This window comes from Somniosus microcephalus, chromosome 5 (assembly GCF_052327205.1).
Source record: "Somniosus microcephalus isolate GS21.2 chromosome 5, FLI_Smic_1.0, whole genome shotgun sequence".
In the NCBI taxonomy this organism is placed as follows: domain Eukaryota; kingdom Metazoa; phylum Chordata; class Chondrichthyes; order Squaliformes; family Somniosidae; genus Somniosus; species Somniosus microcephalus.
Genome location: NC_140991.1, coordinates 319,035,011 through 319,051,534, shown reverse-complemented (window position 1 = coordinate 319,051,534; position 16,524 = coordinate 319,035,011).

Below are 16,524 nucleotides of genomic sequence, written 5' to 3'. Positions count from 1 at the left end.
AATCTTCTGCTTATTATGATACAATTGTACGAGCTGCATTGCTGTGGACAAACTAGAAGTTTTACATTTTTCTTGAGTCGTTTAAAAAGCTACCCCTGGTGTTCTGTTGCGGTTCAAAAATCCTTTATTCCTGAAAAGCATAAATCATACACTTATCAGGGCGATTCTTTTTCTCCTGAAAAATCTTCCTTTATTTCAAGCGCAAAGGGGCTTTAGTTCATTAAGTATTGTTAATCACTGCATGTTTTCCACTGTTTTCCGTAAGATCTCTCTGTGCATAAATGTTTGTGGAAAGTCTTTGAACTGCTGGCTTTGTGACCTTCACATCGAGATTATTAATAAAATCTGCAGAATGTCCTATTTAACCCTTTAAGCCTGGCAGTGCTATTCCATGGTAACACCGCAAAAAATAACGTTCAGTTTTTATTTTACTCCAATCAGGTGGTGTGTGAATTAAAACACACTTTGTGGTTCTATAGTTCAACTTTATAACATTAAATATTGCAAAAATTAGACAAAGAAACAGTGTTCTGAAAGTTGTGCAACTGGAAACTTACACATTTTGAAAGCTGCAAAGCATTCATTGGGTAAAATACTACCGTCTTTACACAAAGAAGAGAGACTGCGGCAGACGACCAACGCCTTTATTCAGATAACCGAGAGCAGCTTTGGAAACAGCAGTGTAAGCGTATAATATTCAGAAACCGCTTGCAGGCTAGCGCAAGTGATTAGAACGTCGCATACGCCGCATATTTGAAATAAAACCGAAAAATAGCGTGTCAAGTGAGTTGACAAAGCAGAATATTAAGGGGGGGTGGTGGTGGGATAATGCGTTTTTGAACGATTGACAGAAGAAAAGCGGGCTAGTTTCATACTCCATTGTGTTTTTTTTTATATTAATTTTTCTGGGCCATCACCGAATACAAAACGCATTGCTGTAATTTTAAGTTGTTAATGTCTGCCTCTCACATTTTTTGAGACGATTTGAGGCTTTAATCCTTGAAAAGATTGAAGCCATTCCACTTGCAAGAAAGATTATAGAGATCCACAAAGGATTCTGGGACTGCAGATGTGGACTGCGACAAAATGTTTCAAAAATCAGAACCGAATACTTCAAATCACAAAAAATGTAAAGAAAAATATGTCACCTGAAATGCAAAGGCAATTGCGCAGTTTTAGCGTTTTTCACAAAATGTATCGTTTGTGTATTTCAGGTCGATCCAAAATTTTAAAAGCTCACTTACGAATCCAAAGCACGCGCTTGCATGAAATCGATAATTTCTGATCTTCTGGTTAGCAGGCGACATGGTGAGCTATTGCGGAGACTGCAGGCAGTAGACACGTTCTTGTCAATCACAAAGTGTATTTTTGAACAGCGAAAGTCCCCGGCATTTCCTCAAGTCAATGAAACAGTAACAAAATGCGTATTTATAAATCCCCGGCAATGAAAATGTACGATTCATTCCATCGGATCAAATTATAACACTTTCGTACGGAGAGAAGGGGCTGATCTGAATATAATCACATCTCCCTGGGTCTGTGGCTTCTATTTAGAGAAATTACGCAGCGGGCAAGTTCTTAAGAACATCCCTGCTGTGCAGAGTGAAAACCATGAACAAACCAAAGACAGAATTCATCTGTGTATATGTATTATCGACAATGAAAACCTAGCCTTGTATGCCTTTTCTCATTATATTGTGAAAACTGCACCATTCTTTTACTCTTTCCCCACTCGCACCCCCACCCCCCCCCCACCCCCCGCAAACCTTCGCCATCTTCCCTCTGCGCATATTAGAATAACATTCGCTCGGACAAATTCAACCCGCGCCATCTTTGTTTCAATGTTCTTTCACCCTCACTGTTGAAATCAGCAAGAGAAAACACATTTATCGAATAAAGGGAATTTAAAAGCCGGGCCACTTCACTGCCAGTCTCTTGGAGTGAACATTTTTTTTTGTTTTGGTTCGCATAAAATGAAACAAAAGGAAGAAAAACAAAAAAAAAGGAAACACTACAAATTCTTTTCTCTGGGAAATATAAGCTGTTGCAGACAATGCAGATTGATGTACAAGCTTTTTTTGGAGTGGGTGAAACAGCAGCTGCGATCCAGATAGGAGCGATAAGCTAATTAAAGTGGTAAAATAAATTAATTTGCTGCAGTACTTTGCTCTTTGATGAACTTCACAACCCAATATTTATTACGGCTAAATATAATTCTAATTTTATTAATGATCTGCCGCAGTCAAATTTATAGTAAGCTGTTTCATTCGGGTTTTAGCCGCAATGCGGTGGCACAACAACCGATGTACAATCTGGATGACAAAAAACACCTCAGCCGATAAATATGGGAAAGTCATAGCTAATTGTGAAGGAGCCCTGCTCTGCTAGTAGCTGAAAGCAGAGCCTATGCCCCTTTAGGTATGATATGATGCGCTGACTCAAAATAGGGCTGGTAAGTGATAAACTCCCACAAGAGATTTAGAAAGTGATGAAGGGCACTTATTCGACATAAAGACCATGAAATCAAACCATTAAAAAAAAATTATGCTTCAGGATTGTTTGCTTTTAAAACATCTCCTTAGCACTTAGCATTTTGTGGAATGAAGTACGTATGTTACAACTCGGTTCTTCGAAAAGACTTTCTACCAGTAGGTAACCCCTGGTGTTTCTCTGGACCTCTGGTTTTTTTTCATGCTATTATCAGAAGATTAAGATCTTGGATGTAAGAGAGAGAGAAAAAAAAGCTTGTGGGATCGTGCGGACCTGTCTCAGCGGGAACAGCTTGAGGCATGGCTTGTCTGCCCAGAGTCAGAATACATGAAAGGCTTCGACTCATGACGGGGGAAAGCTGGACTGGGGAGAGTCCCTGCTGCTCTCCCGCTTGACATAAAGGGAGCCCAGCAGTTTGGCTTCCTTAAGTTTTAGCGACATGCTCGCTTCCCTTCCCCCCATGACTCTTCAGCAACTTGTAGAAAGAAATACGGTGATGCATCTAAAAAGAACTCACGGGAACATCGCTGCACAGCTTAAACCGAATGAACACTTGCGGCGTGGCAGCTTGCTTTGGATTGTTACATTGTCCACATTTATTAAAGAGATGAGTTTATTTGTGGTTGACATTTCAAACTATGTTGAAAAGAACAGCTTTATTTTTGTGTCAGCCGTGGCTCAGTGGGCAGCACCCTCCGAATCAGAAGGTTGTGGGTTCAAGTCCCACTCCAAGGACTCAAGCACAAAAATCTAGTCTGACACTGCAGTGCAGTACTGAGGGAGTGCTGCACTGTCGGAGGTGCCGTCTTTCGGGTGAGATGTTAAACCGAGGCCCCGTCTGTTCTCTCAGGTGGATGTAAAAGATCCCACACCAGTATTTCAAAGAAGAGCAGTGGAGTTCTCCCTAGGGCCAATATTTATCCCTCATTAAAACAGATTATCTGGTCATTATCACATTGCTGTTTGTGGGAGCTTGCAGTGCGCAAATTACAACAGTGACTGCATTTCCAAAGTACTCCATTGGCTGCAAAGCACTTTGGGACATCCTGAAGTTGTGAAAGTTGCTGTAGAAATCCAAGTCTTTGTTTCTCAACACAGTTATTATTCCTCCATTTCCCCTGTTTTGCTGTACTACACACCAGTGCCAACCAATGATCTGCTCTCACAGCTCCCAGTGCACACACTGCCCGAAGGTGTAAACTGGGCGATAGCGAATCCGCGGCCCCTTTTACCCACTCTCCTGAATCGGAAGCATTGTAAAACCGAGCTGCCTTTTACACTGTCGCACAAAGTTGAAATCTACCCCAGTGTGGACGCAGGCTTTATGTTTCGATAGCGTTAGGGACATTGGAGGAGGCCATTGAGCCCCTCGGGCCTGTTCCGCCATTCAATGAGATCACGGCTGATCTGTGGCCTAACTCCATACACTCCTGCAATGTGGGGTGCTGCGCATATCAGTAGTTGCACGAATATTGGTCCTGTGGATGAGATCCTGTGCTTGTGGAAACACACTGCAGCAAAAGGCTGTACCTTCGGAACAAGAAGGGAGGAAAGAGGATAAAATTGGAAATATATATATATATATTTTGGTTGAATTTCAATGTTAATTCCTACCACCATCCATGTGGTGGTTGAGGCATATAAGGGGAGATTTTTCACTTTAACATTCTTTGCACAGGAATGGAAAAGCCCAGTGCAAGTTCTCGATATGGGCTCCTAGCCTTTTCTCATTACCTCTACTGCCTCTTTCTTTTCTGGTTCTATTCTTCTACCCCTCTTTGTCGGCGTTGATTGCCCTCCGATGCCTTGTCCAAGTGGCCATCGCTCATGTGTGAGTCTCGACGGCGTCGGAGGTTTATTCCGCTCTGGTGGGCCTTGCAGATGAGCCGAGCGGAGCTGACAGCCCTGTGCTGTCCTCAGCCCTCACCTCACGTCTACGCAAACACAGCAGTGGTCTCTGGATGGCACTAAGGGGCTGGAATCGTGGCTAACTTTCCTTCCTCCTAGCCAAACGCTGCTGAGGCCAATTGCAACAATCCCACCATCCATTCCCCCACGGCCGCCTGGCTGAGATTACCGAACTCAGTCTAGACCTTAACTTAAACCTGCCTCAGTTACATGCTGGCTTTACCAACTGTGCCAACAGGGAACTCATCTGCCAGTTCGTCCACTAAATTGTCTTAATCATGCCCCTTCCATTGAAGTCTAAATCATTGACATGTACCAGGGCAGCACGGTGGCATAGTGGTTAGCACTGTTGCCTCACAGCGCCAGAGACCCAGGTTCGAATCCAGCCTCGGGCGACTGTCTGTGTGGAGTTTGCACATTCTCCCCGTGTTTGCGTGGGTTTTCTCCGGGTGCTCCGGTTTCCTCCCACAGTCCAAAGATGTGCGGGTTAGGTTGATTGGCTATGATAAATTGACCCTTAGTGTTAGGGGATTAAATACATGGGGTTACGGGGATCGGGTGGGAAATGTGTCGGTGCAGGCTCGATGGGCCGAAATGGCCTCTATCTGCACTGTGGGGTTTCTGTGATTCTGTGAAAAAGCAAGGGATCCAGTACTGAGCCCTGCGGAACCCCACTGGAAACAGCCTTCCAGTCACAAAAGGACCTATTTCCCTTAGCAGAGAAGTCAATAACCAGGGGGCATAGATTTAAAGTAATTGGGAGAAGGATTAGAGGGGAATTGAGGAGAACTTTTTTCACCCAGAGGGTGGTGGGGGTCTGGAACTCACTGCCTGAAAGGGTGGGAGAGGCAGAAACCCTCGCCGCATTTAAAAAGTACTTGGATATGCACTTGAAGTGCCGTAACCTACAGGGCCACGGACCAAGAGCTGGATTCATCCAATGAAAAGCGACGAGTTAAGAAAGTAACGATAGGTTTTTATTGGCTAAATAACAGAGCCCACCCTCGTGGGTGATCGGATCCAACAAGGAGGAATACCAGCCAGTCGACCACCTTTATACCTGGGCAGGTAGGTGGAGCCATGGGCGGAGTCAGCAGTGGTCAGCCCAGGTATAACAGTGTGACAAGAGGCGACCTCATATAGTGATACAACAGTGTGAACAGTGATAACCATAGAGTAACGATATAACAGTGATAACTATAGTGTAACGATAGTGAACGATAAAAGTGGTTTACCACATTCACCCCTTGTTTAGATTTGAGTCCGGCGGGGTGAAGTGTACTACCAGTTCTGGTATGTCAGTCTGTCCGGAGGCCTCGTAAGCCTTTCTGATCGTCGCAGCGGCGGTGTTGCATTATCCGGTGTTAATGCTGGTGTCTGCGTGGTCGGCGAAGGCTCGTGGGGTTCCGGCATGCCGTCTACCTGGGCTGGAATTGGGGGGGTGGTGGGGGGGGGTGAAGGTGGTGTCTCCGGAGTGCCCGAGGGTGCGAGGTCTCGTAAGGAGACTGTGTCCTCCCGCCTGTCTGGGTATGCCACATAGGCGTACTGGGGGTTGGCGTGCAGGAGGTCCACCCTCTCGACCAGGGTGTCCGTTTTATGGGCCCTCACGTGCTTTCGCAGCAAGACTGGCCCCGGAGAGGTCAGCCAGGTTGGTAGAGTGGTTCCCGTAGTCGACTTCCTGGGGAAAACAAACATTCGTTCATGGGGGGTGGCGTTAATGGCAGTGCAAAGTAGTGACCGGATGGAATGCAGCGCTGCCGGGAGGACTTCCTGCCAGCGGGAGGTTGGGAGGCCCTTAGACTTTAAGGCTAAGAGGACGGCCTTCCATACCGTCGCGTTCTCTCTTTCCACCTGGCCATTCCCTCGGGGGTTGTAGCTGGTGGTCCTGCTTGCGGCAATACCTCTCGCTAGTAGGAACTGACGGAGTTCCTCGCTCATGAAGGAGGAGCCCCGGTCACTATGTATATAGTTTGGGAACCCGAACAAGGCGAAGAGGTCGTTCAGGCATTTCATGACCGTGGTACTGGTCATGTCTGGGCAGGGGAAGGCAAAAGGGAAACGGGAGTACTCATCAACAATGTTGAGGAAGTACACATTACGGTCAGAGGACGGGAGGGGCCCCTTAAAGTCGATGCTCAGGCGCTCGAAGGGGCGGGTGGCCTTGATCAGGCTTGCTCTGTCCGGCCTAAAGAAGTGCGGTTTGCACTCGGCACAGGTCTGGCAGTTCCTGGTCATGGTCCTGACCTCCTCAATGGAGTAGGGCAGGTTGCGGGCCTTAATGAAGTGGTAAAGTCTGGTGACCCCGGGGTGGCAGAGGTCGTTGTGGAGGGTCTGAAGTCTATCACTTTGCGCGCTGGCGCATGTAATTCGTGACAGAGCATCAGGGGGTTCGTTCAGCTTACCTGGCCGGTACAAGATATCATAATCATAAGTGGAGAGCTCGATTCTCCACCTCAAGACCTTGTCATTCTTGATTTATCCCCTCAGCTTGTTATTAAACATAAAAGCGACCGAACGCTGGTCGGTGAGGAGGGTAAATCGTTTGCCTGCCAGGTAATGCCTCCAGCGTCGTACCGCCTCCACAATCGCCTGGGCCTCCTTCTCGACCGACGAGTGTCGGATCTCAGGGCCCTGTAGGGTCCTTGAGAAGAAGGCCACTGGTCTCCCCTCCTGGTTAAGGGTAGCAGCTAGGGCGAAGTCGGATGCATCGCTCTCCACTTGGAAGGGGATGGACTCATCCACTGCGTGCATTGTGGCCTTGGCAATGTCTCCCTTAATGAGGGAGAAGGCTGCGCACGCTTCCTCCGTAAGGGGGAAGGATGTGGACTTCATGAGGGGTCTGGCTTTGTCTGCATAATTGGGCACCCATTGGGCATAGTAGGCGAAGAGCCCCAGGGTTCTCTTCAGAGCCTTTGGACAGTGGGGGAGGGGTAGCTCCACGAGGGGACGCATTCTTTCGGGGTCGGGGCCGATGACTCCGTTCTCTACTACACAGCCGAGGATGGCAAGGCGCGAGGTGTTAAACACACATTTCTCCTTATTGTAGGTGAGGTTCAGCCGTTGGGCCGTACGGAGGAATCTCTCCAGATTAACGTCATGGTCCTGCCGGTCGCGGCCGCAGATGGTGACGTTATCTAGGTAGGGGAACGTGGCGTGCAGCCCGTTCTGTTCAACCATCCGGTCCATCTCCCTTTGGAAGACCGAAACCCCGTTGGTGACGCCGAAGGGAACCCTAAGGAAGTGGTAGAGGCGGCCATTCGCCTCGAAGGCGGTATACTGGCGGTCCTCAGGGCGGATAGGGAGTTGGTGGTAGGCCGACTTAAGGTCGATGGTAGAGAATACTCGGTATTGTGCGATCTGATTGACCATATCAGATATGCGGGGAAGGGGGTATGCGTCCAGCTGGGTGTACCTGTTTATGGTCTGACTGTAGTCGATGACCAGGCGGTTTTTATTGCCGGTCTTAACGACCACGACCTGGGCACGTCAGGGGCTGTTGCTCCCTTCGATGATGCCCTCCTTCAGGAGACGCTGCACCTCAGAGCTAATGAAAGCTCTGTCCCCGGCGCTGTACCGCCTGCTCTTGGTAGCGACGGGTTTGCAGTCGGGGGTGAGGTTAGCGAACAGGGAAGGTGGCGGGACCTTGAGGGTGGATAGGCTGCAAGTGTTACGCGGTGGGCGGTTTAAAATCTGCTGGTTGTCGACTGTGAGTGGGGGGAGGGGTCCGCCGTATGCTAGCGTGACGCTTTGGAGGTGGGATTGGAAGTCTAGCCCTAGTAGGACGGCAGCGCATAGCTGGGGCAGGACGAGGAGTTTAAAATTTTTATACTCCGTACCCTTAACCGACAGGGTCACAACACAGTAGCCGCTGATGTCTGTGGTGTGGGACCTCGATGCCATCGAGATCCGGTTGCGCGTTGGCTGGACAGGGAGGGAGTAGTGGCTCACCGTGTCTGGGTGGATGAAACTCTCCGTGCTTCCGCTGTCGAACAGGCAGGTCGTGGCGTGGCCGTTTACTTTGCTGTCCATCATGGACTTGGACAGGTGATGCGGGCGGGCTTGGTCCAGTGTGACGGAGGCTAGTGTATAGCTGAGCGAGTTGCTGTAGTCTGCGGGTGAGGCGGTAGTCGGGTCTAGAGGCACGGTGGCGGTCGAGCGTGGTGGGTAAAATGGCGTCTCCCACGAGGTTGGACAAAATGGCGGAGAAGATGGCTGCCCCCGTAACTCACATGAGGCACTGCTGGTGTCGTGGGTGATACAACAGTGTGAACAGTGATAACCATAGAGTAACGATATAACAGTGATAACTATAGTGTAACGATAGTGAACGATAAAAGTGGTTTACCACAGTGGGATTAGGCTGGAGAGCTCTTTTTCGGCCGGCACAGACACGATGGGCCGAATGGCCTCCTTCTGTGCCGTAAATTCCTATGATTCTGTGATTCTATGATTCTGTTTCAGTTTAACAGAATGCTGGAATATTTCAAAGGAATTGCTATGCATTGTTGATTTTTATACCAGACCTTCTTATATTAAGCTGACCGTACATGAGTGAGCAAAAACAACACAGTGTCCTGGAAGAGTTGTGCTTAGGATTAATCTTGTGTCTGTTGCTGGAGGAGGGTGGGTAAAATAGTGCTATTTCCTTACTTTGTGATCTTTGCATTGTTGTTGCAACTGTTGAGTCCCTTGCCAGCTTTTCTTTAAATTCATTCATGGGATGTGGGTGTTGCTGGCAAGGCCAGCATTTACTGCCCATCCCTAATTTCCCTCGAGAAGGTGGTGGTGAGCCGCCTTCTTGAACCGCTGCAGTCCGTGTGGTGAAGGTGCTCCCACAGTGCTGTTAGGGAGGGAGTTCCAGGATTTTGACCCAGCGACGATGAAGGAACGGCCGATATACTTCTAAGTCAGGATGGTGTGTGACTTGGAGAGGAACTTGGAGGTGGTGGTGCTCCCATGCGCCTGCTGCCCTTGTCCTTCTAGGTGGAAGAGGCCACGGGTTTGGGAGGTGCTGCCGAAGAAGCCTTGGCGAGTTGCTGCAGTGCATCTTGTAGATGGTACACACTGCAGCCACGGTACGCCAGTGGTGGAGGGAGTGAATGTTTAAGGTGGTGGATGGGGTGCTTTGGGTCCGTGTGTACTAGTGGCATATAATAGCCCTGAGCTAAGTTACAATCAAAAGCACTTTTGTAAATGCTTCTTTGAACTTTTACTATACATGAAGATATATTTTCGGAGCCAGCTTGCTATACATTCTGCTACTTGTCCCCTGGCTACACATGCTCTGGCCATAGTCATGAGTCTATTATGCGGTGCCTTAGCAAAGGCTTTTTGAAAATCCAAGTTTATTACATCTACTGCATTGCCCTTATCTACTCTTTCTGTTACTTCTTCAAAGAATTCAATCAGGTTGGTCAAGCATGACCTTCCCTTTTTGAAATCTGTGCTGATTACTCTTTATTATATTTTCAGTTTCTAGTAAGGATCCCATTATTTTTCCTACCACTGACATTAAGCTCATTGGCCTATGGTTCCCTGGACTTGTTCTACCTCACTTTTTAAATCTAGGAATCACATTAGCTGTCTGCCAGTCCTCTGGCACTATTCCCTTTTCTAATGAATTTTTTATATATATGTAATCGTGGCTCTGCTATCTCCTCCCTAACTTCATTTAGTATGTGCAGATGCAATCCATCCGGACCAGGGCTTTTATCCTCTCTAAGTTTGACTAGTCTATCTCTGGCTAGATATGATATGAGAAGATGAAGAAGACCAAAGAAGGGAGACCAGAGAGATCAGCTTGTAACGGAAGTGCACTGTTTGCGTCTGCCATTCCCCAAGTACCCATCTCTACCACCCAGGCACAGCTACCTTTCAATGTTGGGGGAAAATTGCCATCACAACCTCTGGTTCAACAGTGAGGCCATTACAGGTCTAGAAGTAGGGGGCATAGTCTCAGGATAAGGGGTCAGCCATTTAAGACTGAGATGAGGAGGAATTTCTTCACTCAGAGGGTTGTGAATCTTTAGAATTCTCTACCCCAGAGGGCTGTGGATGCTGAATCGTTGAGTATATTCAAGGCTGAGATCGATAGATTTTTGGACTCTCGGGGAATCAAGGGATATGGGGATAAGCTGGGAAGGTGGAGTTGAGGTCGAAGATCAGCCATGATCTTATTGAATGGCGGAGCGGGCTCGAGGGGCCGTGTGGCTGACTCCTGCTCCTAATTCTTATGTTCTTATTTGTTGTAAATTGACTTGCAGACAATCTAGACCAAAAGGACGGCGCTGCCAGTGGCAAGATTACCACTGACCTGGCTGCTTTCAGGGCACCACTCAGGACATCTGCAATACCAGCCAACTACCAGCCAACTTTCCATTCACAGGTGTATCAAAACAGCTCAGCGGTGCCTTATTCAGCAGGACCAAGAATATTTTTACTTTTCCCACCAAACAGGAGCAGCTGTACGACAGGTTTGCCCCAATTGCTGCAACCTCCAAAAATTCAGGGAGTTATTGATGATCCCAATATGGCCATCCATGCCGCTCGACACATTCCTTTGCCTGGACTCCACTGCATCAATGTACAGCAAGTCAGTGGTTGTTTACTTTGGAACAGAGGAGGCTGAGGGGAGGTTTAATTGAGGTGTATAAAATTATGAGGGGCCTAAATAGAGTGGCTAGGAAGGACCTATTTCCCCCAGCAGAGAGGTCAATAACCAGGGGCACAGATTTAAAGTAATTGGTAGAAGGATTAGAGGGGAGTTGAGGAGAATTTGTTTCACCCAGAGGGTGGTGGGGGTCTGGAACTCACTGCCTGAAAGGGTGGTAGAGGCAGAAACCCTCATCACATTTAAAAAGTACTTGGAAATGCACTTGAAGTGTCGGAACCTCCAGGGCTACGGACCAAGAGCTGGAAAGTGAGATTAGGCTGAATTTGGATGATCAGCCATGATCTCATTAAATGGTGGAACAGGCTCAAGGGGCCGAATGGCCTACTCCTGCTGCTATCTTCTATGTTTCTATAGTTCTTTGTCGGCCAGCACAGACACGATGGGCCGAATGGCCTCCTTCTGTGCCGTAAATTTATGATGATCATGCAGGTCAATGGCCATTTTCCAAGAAACAGCCATGATTCCTTCATTCTAAGGCAATACTCCGTACCACCCTCATTTGAAAGCAAAGGCAGACTGCAAGGCTGATGTCTTGGGAAGAAAGACTACCCAGTTCAGACATGGTTAATGACCCTCTTGTGCCCGCTGCTGACACAAGTAAATACAGAATGGCGCTTCCAGCTAGCAGGATCACCTTAAAGAAAAAAATAAAGACTTGCATTTATATAGCGCTTTACAGGCAATGAAGTACTTTTTGAAGTGTAGTCACTGTTGTAATGTAGGAAACACGGCAGCCAATTTGCGCACAGCAAGCTCCCACAAACAGCAATGTGATAATGACCAGATCATCTGTTTTAGTGATGTTGATTGAGGGATAAATATTGGCCCCAGGACACCGGGGAGAACTCCCCTGTTCTTCTTCGAAATAGTGGCCGTGGGATCTTTTACGGAAGATTGGCGGAACCCCGGGCACACCGCGCCAACTGGGCTGCCGCTGATCCTCCGCCGAAGTTATGGTGGTCAAGCGGGAGAGCCTCCAAGGAAATTCCCGGCGATTGGCTCCATGTAAGCACGAAGATGGGCGAGAAATTCGTCTCTCTTGTGGTGGAAAATGCTTGGCCTCCATTTGGCACCTTCCCCCCATCAATGATACGGCAGAGATCAGAAACTCGCGGCGAGGCTTTACATTGCCGGGGTCATTTTCTGACTCTGTGCTGCCGGCAGGGAAACTGCGATTCCCAAATCAGTTAAAAATCATAGTACAGCACAGAAGGAGGCCATTCGGCCCATCGAGTCTGCGCTGGCTCTTTCGACGAGCAATCCAGTTAGTCCCACTCCCCCGCTCTTTCCCCATATCCCTGCAATTTTTTTCTCCTTCAAGTATTTACCCAATTCTCTTTTGAAGGCTTCTATTGAATCTGTCTCCACCGCCCTATCAGGCAGCGCATTCCAAATCCTAACCACTCGCTGCGTAAAGAAGTTTTCACTCATGTCGCCTCTGCTTCTTTTGCCCTCTGGTCACTGGCCCTTCAGCCATTCCCCAGAATCCTGTGTAATTAAACAATGTCAATGGGAATCAGCAGCCTTGCTAATTGCCGATCATTGAAGCCTGTTATGGAGAAACGCTTTGTCCTGGCCTGTTCTCCTTTACCCCACGCCGCTGCACACACTGAATCAGAAGAGGCTGCGTCAGGGGAGCGAGCCGCACTTCTTGGGGAAGAGATGCGAGGAGATATGGGAGCACCGGCCGGGCGGGAAATGTAAGGATAACGGTGACACAAACTTTCTGGACCTAAAATATTGTTTCTGTTTAGTCATGAACCTTGCGCGAAATCTTCTGAAAAGATTACAGTTATGAGGTAAGTGAATCGGAATGTAGAGGGGTGCTGGTGGAAGGAATGCTGGAAACAGCTCGCAGTGAAGTGGTAAGTAAACTGATGACATATCAAATGCCTGAACTCTGTGCTGATAACCGCATGACGAGGGCCGCTGCACGCTCTGATTGGACTGCGGCCTTGAAGGACCGTGTTAGATTCCCTGCTGCATGACCTTGAAAGTTGAAGCAAATTGATAAGAAGGATGGGCTCAGTGGACGACACTCTTTAGGAAGCTCTGCGTTTGTGAACGAGCGGGAGCAAAGTTCCTGCATTTTTGTGGTGGATTTGCCCAGTCCTGCTGGGTCATTGAATATATTTAAGGTGGAGATAGAGAGATTTTTGAATGGTAAGGGAGTCAAGGGCTATGGGGAGCGGGCAGGGAAGTGGGGTTGAGGCCAAGATCAGATCAGCCATGATCTTATTGAATGGCGGAGCAGGCTCAAGGGGCCGAATGGCCGACTCCTGCTCCTAATTCTTGTGTTCCTATGAAAACCTCAACACCAATAAATCGATAAAGAAAAACTTGCATTTATACGGATAAATATTGGCCCCAAAGTGCCGTGGGATTTTTTACGTCCACCTGAGAGAGCAGACAGGGCCTCGGTTTAACGTCTCAATTGAAAGACGGCACCTCCGACAGTGCTGCGTTCCCTCAGTACTGCCCCTCTGACAGTGTGGCGCTCCCTCAGTACTGCCCCTCCGACAGTGCGGCGCTCCCTCAGTACTGCCCCTCTGACAGTGTGGCGCTCCCTCAGTACTGCCCCTCCGACAGTGCGGCGCTCCCTCAGTACTGCCCCTCCGACAGTGCGACGCTCCCTCAGTACTGCCCCTCCGACAGTGCGGCGCTCCCTCAGTACTGCCCCTCCGACAGTGCGGCTCTCCCTCAGCACTGCCCCTCCGACAGTGCGGCGCTCCCTCAGTACTGCCCCTCCGACAGTGCAGCTCTCCCTCAGCACTGCTCCTCCGACAGTGCGGCGCTCCCTCAGTACTGCCCCTCCGACAGTGCGGCTCTCCCTCAGCACTGCTCCTCCGACAGTGCGGCGCTCCCTCAGTACTGCCCCTCCGACAGTGCAGCTCTCCCTCAGCACTGCTCCTCCGACAGTGCGGCGCTCCCTCAGTACTGCCCCTCCGACAGTGCGGCGCTCCCTCAGTACTGACCCTCCGACAGTGCGGCGCTCCCTCAGTACTGACCCTCCGACAGTGCGGCGCTCCCTCAGTACTGCCCCTCCGACAGTGCGGCACTCCCTCAATACTGCCCCTCCGACAGTGCGGCGCTCCCTCAGTACTGACCCTCCGACAGTGCGGCACTCCCTCAGTACTGCCCCTCCGACAGTGCGGCGCTCCCTCAGTACTGCCCCTCCGACAGTGCGGCGTTCCCCCAGCACTGCACTGGGAGCGTCAACCTGGGTTTTTGTGCTCAAGTCTCTGAAGTGGGACTGTGAACCCACCACCTTCTGACTTAGAGGCGAGGGGTGCTGCCCACTGAGCCACGGCTGACTGTTAGTCCCATTGTTTACCCAGGTCCCAGATGCCCGTTGTCTGCTCGCAACTTCCAGCAAATTGCAAGGCAATAAAAAACTTTGAGCTGAAGGACGAGGGAAAAAAGACAAAAAAACGCGGCACACCATGAGGTGCTCTGCTCCAGCAATATCTGGGCCATTAGTTACAGGTTAGATTCCTGTGGAAGCTATTTTTCAATTTATTTTCCGACTGAAGGAGCTTGAAGTCAGGTAGCATTTATCTGCTACTGCAAATCAATCAATGTTTTATTAAAGCAAGGCTCTCAATGTTTTCCTATTCCTTTACAGAAGCAATTCAAGATGTGAAGCATTAGTGATGTTGGCATCTACGCCAGCACTCAAAAATTGTAATAAAGACGGCCCTTCACCTCACACAATCAACAAGTACTTGTGCTGTCTGCAGCCCAGAAGCGCACAGCCAAAACATCGGGGCTTTTTTTTCCGTGTCATAACATGGCCAGCTCAGCAAAATATGTTGTGGTAACAAAGCGATGTCGACCAACAAAGAGGCAAAAAGCTACTGTTTGGAGGAAAACAGCTTGCTTGCAAAGTGCGGCGTTCAGACAAAAGAATGGCAGGTGGGACAGGGGAGATTATCATCGCCCACAGCTCGGCGTGCGTGAGAGAGAGAGAGTGACATCTATTCATCGTAACCTAAAACATCAGGTCGCAAACTCGACTGAGATTTAAAGAAACAAGAGAAAAATGAAAAGAAAGGACAGACACCACACACACACACACACACAAAACATAATCGCTCACGCGTGGAAAATCAAGAGCTGGGCAGAGCCGGACATCCTGTGAAGGTGTTGCTGCTGGTCTGTGTCAGAGCTCTGTCTGAATGTTGAATGCAGGTCTGCTTACCTGAGGAAGGATTTACTTGCCTTAGAGGCGGTGTAACGAAGGTTCACGAGATTGATCCCTGGGATGAGAGGGTTGTCCTATGAGGAGAGATTGAGTAGATTGGGCCGATACTCTCTGGAGTTTAGAAGAATGAGAGGTGATCTCATTAAAACATAAGATTCTGAGGGGGATTGACAGGGTAGATGCTGAGAGGTTGTTTCCCCCTGGCTGGAGAGTCTAGAACCAGGGGTCACAGTCTCAGGATAAGGGGTCGGCCATTTAGGACTGAGATGAGGAGGAATTTCTTCATTCAGAGGGTTGTGTATCTTTAGAATTCTCTACCCCAGAGGGCTGTGGATGCTGAGTCTTTGAGTATATTCAAGGCTGAGATCGATAGATTTTTGGACTCTAGGGGAATCGAGGTATATGGGGAAAGTGGAGTTGAGGTAGAATTGGATGAGCGCAGAGACCCCGGAGGGTTGTAGGGCTGGAGGAGGTTACAGAGATGGGGAGGGATGAGGCCACAGAGGGATTTGAAAACAAGGATGAGAATTTTAAATTCGAGGCGTTGCCGGTCTGGGAGCCAATGTAGGTCAGTGAGCACCGGGGTGATGGGTGAACGGGACTTGTTGAGAGTTAGGTCATGGGCAGCCGAGTTTTGGATGACCTCAAGTTTACAGAGCGGGGAAGATGGGAGACCAGTCAGTAGAGCATTGGAGGTAATTCTAGAGGTAACAAAGGGAAAGCATTTTGGTAAGGGAGTCAACATGGGGTTTGGGGGATAGGGGGACAGGTGCGAGGAGGGCAGTAAACAAAGGATTTTAAAATAGAGATGTGTGCAGGGAAAGGATGAGACCCTCAAAAGGAGGAAAAGGTGCTGGGGTAGAGAGAGCCACCAAAGTAAGACTTGGCCATGACATCACAGCGGCTTGGACCATGAGGGGTCTAGACAGAGTAGACAGAGAGAAACTGTTCCCATTGACGGAAGAGTCGAGATCCGAAGGACACAGATTTAAGGCGATTGGCAGAAGAACCAAAGGCGACGTAAGAAAAAACCTTTTTACACAGCGAGTGGTTAAGATCTGGAATGCACTGCCTGAGAGGGTGGTGGAGGCAGACTCAATCACAGCTTTCAAAAGGGAATTGGATAAGTACCTGAAGGAAAAGAAATTGCAGGGCTACGGGGAAAGGGCGGGGGAGTGGGACTAGCTGAGAGTCGGCATGGGCTGGATGGGCCGAAGGGCCTTCTTCCGTGCTGTAACCATTCTATGAT